Here is a 9,675-nt window from a genome sequence, read left to right as displayed (position 1 = left end):
ATACATAGAATATATTTATTTATACAACATGCAGGACCGTTGTTTATTTATAAGAACCCGGATTCCCGAAAAGAGAGTCCGGGTTTCAATTTATAATACATAGAATATATTTATTTATACAACATGCAGGACCGTTGTTTATTTATAAGAACCCGGATTCCCTAAAAGAAAGCCCGGGTTTCAATTTATAATACATAGAATATATTTATTTATACAACATGCAGGACCGTTGTTTATTTATAAGAACCCGGATTCCCGAAAAGAAAGCCCGGGTTTCAATTTATAATATATAGAATATATTTATTTATACAACATGCAGGACCGTTGTTTATTTATAAGAACCCGGATTCCCGAAAAGAAAGCCCGGGTTTCAATTTATAATATATAGAATATATTTATTTATACAACATGCAGGACCGTTGTTTATTTATAAGAACCCGGATTCCCGAAAAGAAAGCCCGGGTTTCAATTTATAATATATAGAATATATTTATTTATACAACATGCAGGACCGTTGTTTATTTATAAGAACCCGGATTCCCGAAAAGAGAGTCCGGGTTTCAATTTATAATACATAGAATATATTTATTTATACAACATACAGGACCGTTGTCTATTTATAAGAACCCGGATTCCCGAAAAGAGAGTCCCGAAAAATACAGTACTCACATCTTACCACCCCCAGCAAAAACATCTTCTTCTTTATCAAAACCCACTGTTATTCAAATTTTCTGGCCTCGAAGTACAGGCGAGTACTTAATAAATGTCCGTTATATTTTTCTGTGTGAACTGTTCTGTTTTAGAACAAATATTTACTACAGAAAAACGAAGAGCTAGAACAAAAATATTGCACTCATTTCAAGATAAACTCTATAATGTCTAACTTACTTGTAGAAACATAAAATCATATACACTGTGCAACAGTGTTTTTAACCACCCCCGTGGGTCCGTGGGATAATTTTTATTTTCGCTATTATTGCATGAAGGTCACATTTAGTGTTGTGAAAAACTGTAATTTACTACTTCAATTTTTTAAGATATGCAACTTATAAAAAACAACACATTTTGGATTTCATGGGGGAAGGCAAACTCGACCTTCGCTTGGTACCTTGACCTTCACTAAATTGAACTAAGCAAAAATGAACTAAGCGGGACATTTCCTGTCGTTTAAATGAACCGTGGCACAATTTCAGAGCATTGAAGCAGCCCGTGGCACATTCACGGATCACTTAAGCGACCAGCGACACAGTTGCAAAGCACTTAAGCGACCAGCGGCACAGTTGCAAAACACTTAAGCGACCAGCGACACAGTTGCAAAACACGGGTTTCAAAGAACAGCATAAATGAGGAGAAAGGAGCGTCGTCCTTTTCTCTGTATTTGAATTCGCATATCTCAACGAATTTTGCGCTTAAAAACATAGGATTTATTTTGTCGGGCTCAGGCGGGACTGGGCTACAACTCTCTAATTGAAGTTATAGGACAGGAGGGGGAACCGTATAAAAATTCAGATTTTTTATTTTATTTTGTGACACACTTTCTTTCAAACTGAACACGGCCCAGGCTCTATCGGTTTTAGCCAATTTTAGACATTGCCCCTGCAAAGGGGCGGGACTGTGTCAGAGAAAACATTATTATACATTATCAAACGTACATATACAGAATCTCATACACACAACATATTACAGCACAAAAATGAGAAAATTAAAAAAAAAACCACTCAATGAATAAAAACAAAAAGACAAAACAGTGCAAAAAATATAAAAGCAATGCAAAGGTACAATATATATATAGATATAGATTAAATGCTCAAAACATCTAGCATAAATTGAGGAAACACAAAAGATGGAAACGTACAAAAAAGTAATATATATATATATATATACATACATAGAAATAGAATTTGCCATCGAGAGGGAAGCAAATTTGACAAGGGTTGAGACAGCGCTGCATTCGACCAATTCCTAAATTGAAGCATCATTCACTCAAGAGCTCTTCGTCCTCAGACACCTCAGCATATGAAAGAAACGGTGGTCTGATTCTTGAGGATCTTCGGGGACATATCGTGATAGTGATTGGTTTGACTGTTATGGTCGATGGGTCTCTTCGTACCAGATTCGGATTTGCTTCCATAAATTTAACCAAGTTTGTGATTTTCATTATTAGAGTTTGCCTTTCTGTGGTATCTGTCTCTCAGGGTCGTCTTAAGGGCAGCATGGGCCCCCGGGCCGTGATTTTTCTGAGGCCCTACCAGTCAAATTCTTGAGAATTTCAACCAAATCTCATTTTTGTGAGGACCCCTTTTCTCTCGAGGCGCCCGGGTGGGCCCATGCCTTAAGACGGCACTGCTGTCACCTCCAATTGTCAGTATATCTAATTGCTGGAGCATGGTGGTGGTTTGGTGCAGTTACTGGACATATGGTGGCGTAATGCAACTCGTTTCTGATTTCTCTGCATCTACGGTCGGGGCTTTTGAGGATTTCGAAGCGGTGGAGATGCTCTGGAAAAAAACCATGTCCTGTTAGGAACACAGTATGACATATCTTTTCCAGTTCTGGCTTTTTGCCTTCACCGTTTTAACTATGGTAGGGCCTCAGAAAAATCACGGCCCGTGTTTCCATGATGCTCTTAAAACGATCCTGGGAGACAGATACCAGAAAGGCAAACTCTAATAATGAAAATCACAAACTTGGTAACATTTATGGAAGCAAATCCGAATCTGGTACGAAGAGACCCATCGACCATAACAGTCAAACCAATCACTATCACGATATGTCTCCGAAGATCCTCAAGAATCAGACCACCGTTTCTTTCATATGCTGAGGTGTCTGAGGACGGGGAGCTCTTGAGTGAATGATGCTTCAATTTAGGAATTGGCCGATGCAGCGCTGTCTCGACCCTTGTCAAATTTGCTTCCCTCTCGATGGCAAATTCTATATATATATATATATATATATATATATATATATATATATATATATATATATATATATATATATATATATATATATATATATATAAGCATTTAATCTATATATATTGTGCTATATATATTGCGTTGCTGGCATCGCGACTCGTCATCTCGTCCATTCTACTCACGAACTCAACAAGTCACGCAAGTGGGATCCCGAGCACGATTGATGCGGACGCAACTTTCAAGTTTTGTGAGATTTGTATCTTGCGGAATTTATTATTGATACTTTTCTCTCTCGTGAATGAAAAGTTTGCAAAAAAGGAAATTGAAACATTTTTTTTTCTTTTTTCTCTCACACACACAGATCGCAGCCCGATTCTCATCATCATGGGTGTAAAAGGTCTTTCCACATACATGAACCGCAAGAAATTTTATCGCAAAATAAACATCGAAGATATGGCTAGAGACCATAACTGCTCTGCCGCAACGGATCAAAACAAACCAATTTTAGTTGCAGATGGGATAAGTTTTGTGAGTGCGTTGTGCCCAGGAAGTTTCGACTGGGTATATGGAGGTCAATGGTTACAATTTATTTCCGCCCTGAAAAGGTCCGTTGAGTGGTTCCGAAGTGCCGGCATTGAGTTAGTTCTCTTCTTCGATGGCCCTGTCTCTCCAGAAAGCGAGAAAAACGCTTGGAAAGGGGAAAAGAAAATTCCGAAAAATTGAAAGAACTATTTCGTTATATCAAACGCAAACGACAGTTACCAAGCTACAGGGATCCAAAATATTCCCCGCCATTGACAAATACTGGTTTGCTGGCAAGATTCGCGTTGAAATTCTATTGTAACGTAGAGGTGCACACCGCTCTTGAAGAAGCAGATTCAAGAGCGCAGAAGAAGCAGAACCAAATAGCGGAATATGCTAGAAAAAACGACCGAGTGTTCGCCATCATTTCTGACGACACCGACTTTCTCATATTCGACTCAAAACCCGTCTTATCTTTGAAGCACTTGAAAAAGATGAATTTGACAACTAGATTATACGACAGGCAGATGCTTCTAAATCAGCTTAATATATCTTCATCCCAGCTACCTCTTTTTTCATGCCTCTCGAGCAACGACTTTGTCCCATGGAAGTTGGTCCGGCCTTTCCACGAGAAGTTGCGCAAAGATTATCCCGATTCCAATCTTTGCAAGGAAGAAGAGCTCCCTTATGCACTGAGCAAACTGATACGGGAGAAGAACTGGGAAGGAAATTGTGAAAACGAACAAGAACTTCGTCAAATTAGTGAGCAGGTATTTGGAAACGTCGACAGCATCACTCTCCTGAAAAGGGGAATTGGCTTCTATTCCCAGCATTCATCCACTTCTGCCCAATCTGCAGAAAATTTTGTGCATGCGGAAGCACGTAGAAGACATATCGAGTGTGAAAATTTTCCAGCGATCTATGGTCTTCTTCATAATTTTGAATACGACCTGTCTGAGGTAACATGATCTTTCCATAATCTGCTAAACTCTGTGTATGTTTATTTTTTGTTGGAAAATGTTTTCCTTTTTCAGATGGATATCGGATCAATTTCCCAGGAAGAAAACTTTAAACCAGAATTATTTTATTACGATTTTTTAAAAGGACTAAAAAGATACAAAAATAACACATTACTTCCCTACGTAATCTATAGATTTTGAAACAATTTGCCCACTAAAGAGAATTGATAGATTTCTAATCCCTTCTTTTCCAAGGGAGAAGAAGGGGATGTTGTGTGTATGTTCAGGCAGTTGCACAAGAGGTGAATCCATCCTGCAACCATTGTCGAATCGCTGTCTTCCCGATGCTTCTTTAACACTAGAACAGCCGGATTTTGGACTAACCTAAAACCGTCGTTAGGGGTAAATTTGACCCCCCCCCCCATAAGAAATTCAAGTCCTATTAAAAGTAACTGTTGTTTGAGTGATGTTGAAATGACCATATACAGTATGACCTCATTATAACGTTGACCTCTTTTAATGTCACCCGCCTATAACGCCAGTTTTTCGACAGTTCCGCTAGCATAAATGGCAAAAAGATTTAATCTTTACTAAATCACCCCGCTTATGAATTCATTCATTGGAGAGCATTTGTTGGGCAAAGCACCAGCACAAGAAAAAATCCTCGGCGTGAAACTGTGGAGCTTCAGGATTCCTATTAAGGAGGAAAATTATGCAAACATTGAGTGTGACAATGAAAAGGGCGTCATACATGAACAATGGAAATTCCATAGCATTCCGGATATTGTCCGGGTCATCTGGCCGGACAGTTCACGAACTGGCCGATTTTAGACTTCGACCGTAACCATACATAAAATTTGAAAACAATGATTCACCCAAAACTTACACCAGGGGTCTTCAACGTTGACAATCCGCGAATCACATTTGAAGTTTGGGTGAAGCCCATGCCCCACTATACCACACCCATGCTGTCAAAGAGCTCAGCATTGAAGACCCCTGACTTGAATGATGAAATTTTACTTTAAAATGATTTCGATCTCATTTTCCCCTTCAAATATATATATAGGTGCTAGAAGATTGGAGGGATGAGAGTTTACCTGAGGTAAATCTTGCTTTCCGTCCAATCAGGCAAAGGGCATACAACATTCTTTATGAGAGAAATCGGAATGTGCTAGTCAAAGAATGGTGCGCTTCGCTGGATAAGAAGCTTCAAGTCGTTGAAGTAGGGCAAACCGCGGCGATCATTGAAGGTAAGTCAAATATATATGACTAGTCAAATTCGATTATAACGATTCCCCAAAATTTTTTCGTTAAAACCGAAGTGTTGTTACAGCCGAGGTTGACGTTTCAAGCTCTGTATTTGACAAAATATAATCAGATGCAAACAAATACTGTGTGTGTGTGTGTGTGTGTGTGTGTGCATGCCGTTCATACAGTCGGACCCGTGTATAAGGAAGTCGAAAAAAAAACCGCGAAACTTTTTTGATGGGCGCTAGGTATTTCGATTCCCTCCCCCTGAACTTCAAGTTATCCATCTGCCTGTTCCAGCTTCCAAAAATGCTTAATTATAAAGCAGTGAAATTTCTTCGATGTACTTTTTACGGGCCCATAATTAATTTTGAAAACATCCTAACCCACATGAATTTATGCAGTTGAATATTAAAAGACGTTACGGAGACATTAATTTTCATGCTTGAGAAGATGTAAATAAAAAGTTAAAATCAATGTTATTGCATGAATGTCCAACTCAAAAGTAGGTCCGGCTAATTACTTCATATTTAATCTTCTGGGCTTCGTATATCTCTAAGCGAACTCAATATTTCCAAAATCGAGAATTCTATACAATTTTTAAAATTATTGATGAGACAGAAAACCCCACCAAATTTCCGCATGTCTACAGTAGAATTGGCAATTTTAACACTGATTTCTATGAGGATCACCCTTTTCCTGACCCTCAAAGCGATGCTGATGATGATTATGACGTCTATTCAAAAAGCCTCGTTACTGGCAGGATTGAAAATGTATCAAACCATTATAAAGGCATAAACTATTATACATATGCATATACTAACAGAATTAAAGAAGTGACAAACCGTTGTAAAGGCATACACACGTCTGAAACGCATTGCTAGGGAACCACGGTAACCAAAGTAAACGTTCGGAAAGTGATTGTTGAGGCCCAAAAACCATTGTTGCCCGACAGTTTTTTTGCCCATTTGTGGCATTTGCTCTGCTCTGACGAAATTTTAAAGTAGCCTATCGTTCAAATCCGGTGCCATTTAGTATATATGTAAAATTTGGCGACGATCGATCTAAAATTGTAGATTTGTATAGAGAACATACACACACACAGACAGACAGACAGAAAATGAATTTTATATATACGTAGTACTAGCTATAATACCCGGCGCTGCCCGGGTTTTCTTCAATGAGGCACACGTGATATCTCCCTCTTTCTTTGAGGGACATGCAAACCGTGTCTAAGTTAACCAATATGGCGACTTCCTGTGCGACTTCATGAAATAAACAAATCTAGATTTAAAGAAACATAGAAATGAATATATACTTTTCTTTACATTTTTAAGGGGCACTATGTATTTCTATTCCCCACCCCCCCAAACTTCAAGTTAATTATCTGCCTATTTCAGCTTTAAAAATGCTTAATTAAAGCTGTGGAATTTTTTTGATGTACTTTTTATGGGCCCATAATTAATTTTAAAACAACCTAAACTGTATGAATTAATGCAGTTGAATATCAAAAGATAATACGGAGACATTAATTTTTCATGCTTGAGAAGATATAAATAAAAAGTTGAAATCAATGTTATTACATGAATTTTCAACTCAAAAGTAGGTCCGGCTAATTACTTCATATTCAATCTCCTGGGCTTCGTATATCTCTTAGCAAACACAATATTTCAGAAATCAGGAATTCTTCACAATTTTTAAAATTATTGATGTGGCGGAAAACCCCACCAAATTTCAGCATTTCTACAGTAAAATCGGCAATTTTAACAGCAATTTCTATGGGGATCATCCTATTCCTGACCCTCAAAGCGATGCTGATGATGATTATGACGTCTATTCAAAAAGCCTCATTACTGAGAGTATTGAAATGTAATTGTATTGAATAGTAGTATTGTGTAGTATTGAAAGTATTGGCAAACCATTATAAAGGCATAAACCATTATACATATACTAACCGGATTAAAGAAGTGACAAACCGTTGTAAAGGCATATACACGACTGAAACGCATTGCTAGGGAACCACGGTAACCAAAGTAAACGTTCGGAAAGTGATTGTTGAGGCCCAAAAACCATTGTTGCCAGACAGTTTTTTGCCCATTTGGGGCATTTGCCCTGGTCTGACGAAATTTATAGTAGCCTATCGTTCAAGCCGGGTTCCATTTGGTATATATGCAAAATTTGGCGACGATCGATCTAAAATTGTAGGTTTGTATAGAGAACACACACACACAGACAGAAAATCAATTTTATATATATAGACTACAAGATATATAGAAGACTGGATGTTGTGAAGATATTTATTATTTGAGATGTTACTTTTTTAAGGAAGGAAAAAACTCATCTCTGCCTCTACCGGGAGTCGAACCCGGGTCCCTCGATTGCCGGACGAGTGCTCTGACCACTAAGCTACAGAGGAGATAGAGATTTTCCTTCGCTAGAGCGTATATATGCCGAACGGAACCGTGCAATGGACGGTGAAACCAATTAGCTAATAGCTCATGGACGACGAGCCACCAGAGGGCTATATATATGACATGAATGTCGCTCTCCACTTGTTAATACAAGATATATAGAAGACTGGATGTTGTGAAGATATTTATTATTTGAGATGTTACTTTTTTAAGGAAGGAAAAAACTCATCTCTGCCTCTACCGGGAGTCGAACCCGGGTCCCTCGATTGCCGGACGAGTGCTCTGACCACTAAGCTACAGAGGAGATAGAGATTTTCCTTCGCTAGAGCGTATATATGCCGAACGGAACCGTGCAATGGACGGTGAAACCAATCAGCTAATAGCTCATGGACGATGAGCCACCAGAGGGCTATATATATGACATGAATGTCGCTCTCCACTTGTTAATACAAGATATATAGAAGACTGGATGTTGTGAAGATATTTATTATTTAATAAATTATAATATATATATAATTATTTTATTAATTATAAATAATAAATATCTTCACAACATCCAGTCTTCTATATATCTTGTATTAACAAGTGGAGAGCGACATTCATGTCATATATATAGACTAGCTGATACCCGGCGACGTTGCCCGCCCTGTAAAAAGTTTACATATATATACCTGATTAATTATTTCTTAATCAAAAAAATTTCTGCATGAAGTAAGAAAAAAACTACTTTAATTTTTAAATATTTTAATTAAAACTTCAGGCAATTGCTTGTTGATACACAATGTTTTTGTTTGTCCATCTGGTGTGAAGATGTACAAATTTTTGAGATTACCAACACGCGAACAGGCGACAAAAAGGTGCAAAACAGGGCTCAAGTAAGTTGATACCTGCCACTGCTAACGACTGGACTTGCGCTTTGTTGATTGTCATGGCAAGAGCTAACTGTAATCGCTTGAAAGTGAATGGCATTTCTTCGGTGATAATTGGGATACGTGGAATGAACACTTCTTTTTCTTTGTCACATCCAGTTAGAATCGTTGCTTCGATGATGCAATTATGCAATTTCTTCACGCAGAGTCCGTTGTCATTGCAGAGTATCGGTGTTGACAAATTTCTTAAAAGCATTATAGGTGCTCCAACTTTGAGAATCAAATTGTGTGGTGGCACACCCGGAATATCCAAAGAGTTCAGAAATTCTGCAGGATACAGAACTGTCTGCGCTGTGTCTGTGACAGTGTCAACCGGTTTGTAAAATGTGGAGTCTCCCGGAATAATTTTTAGGATTTTTCCGTTGATCCTGTTCACACTGTCATTTTTCGATGCCAGAATCGCTTTCTCACAAAGCCACTCATGGTTTCAGTGATTTTGTTGAATGTTTGGGAAGACTTTGTCTGCAAGTTCTTGAACTGAGTTTATATATATCAGAACTGGCAAAATCCATTTGGGAACGTTATAAGTCCAGTGCTTGGGTCTACGGAAATTCTTCCACTACCAAGTTTGATCAACTGATGTGAAAATGATAGCAGTGCTGAGTCATTTTGCAGTTGAACTCGCATGTTGGTGGATAATGATAATTTTTTAGCTTCGTGCCAGGGTGTTGATAATTTGAGGCAAGCATTG

The 9,675-nt window shown here is 38.2% G+C and overlaps 1 pseudogene; it reads left to right on the top strand.

Annotated features, from left to right (window-relative positions):
* The first annotated feature begins 3,299 nt into the window (after window positions 1-3,299).
* The window catches only part of LOC149075077 (constitutive coactivator of peroxisome proliferator-activated receptor gamma-like), a 32,130-nt pseudogene continuing 25,754 nt past the window's right edge, over window positions 3,300-9,675 (top strand).

Source organism: Pholcus phalangioides, unplaced genomic scaffold (genome assembly GCF_987345545.1).
Source record: "Pholcus phalangioides strain wild (caught in Gottingen) unplaced genomic scaffold, Ppha-v1.0 ptg000016l_1, whole genome shotgun sequence".
Lineage (NCBI taxonomy): Eukaryota > Metazoa > Arthropoda > Arachnida > Araneae > Pholcidae > Pholcus > Pholcus phalangioides.
The sequence above is the reverse complement of the archived record's forward strand: the minus strand, read 5'-3'. Positions and strand labels throughout refer to the sequence as shown.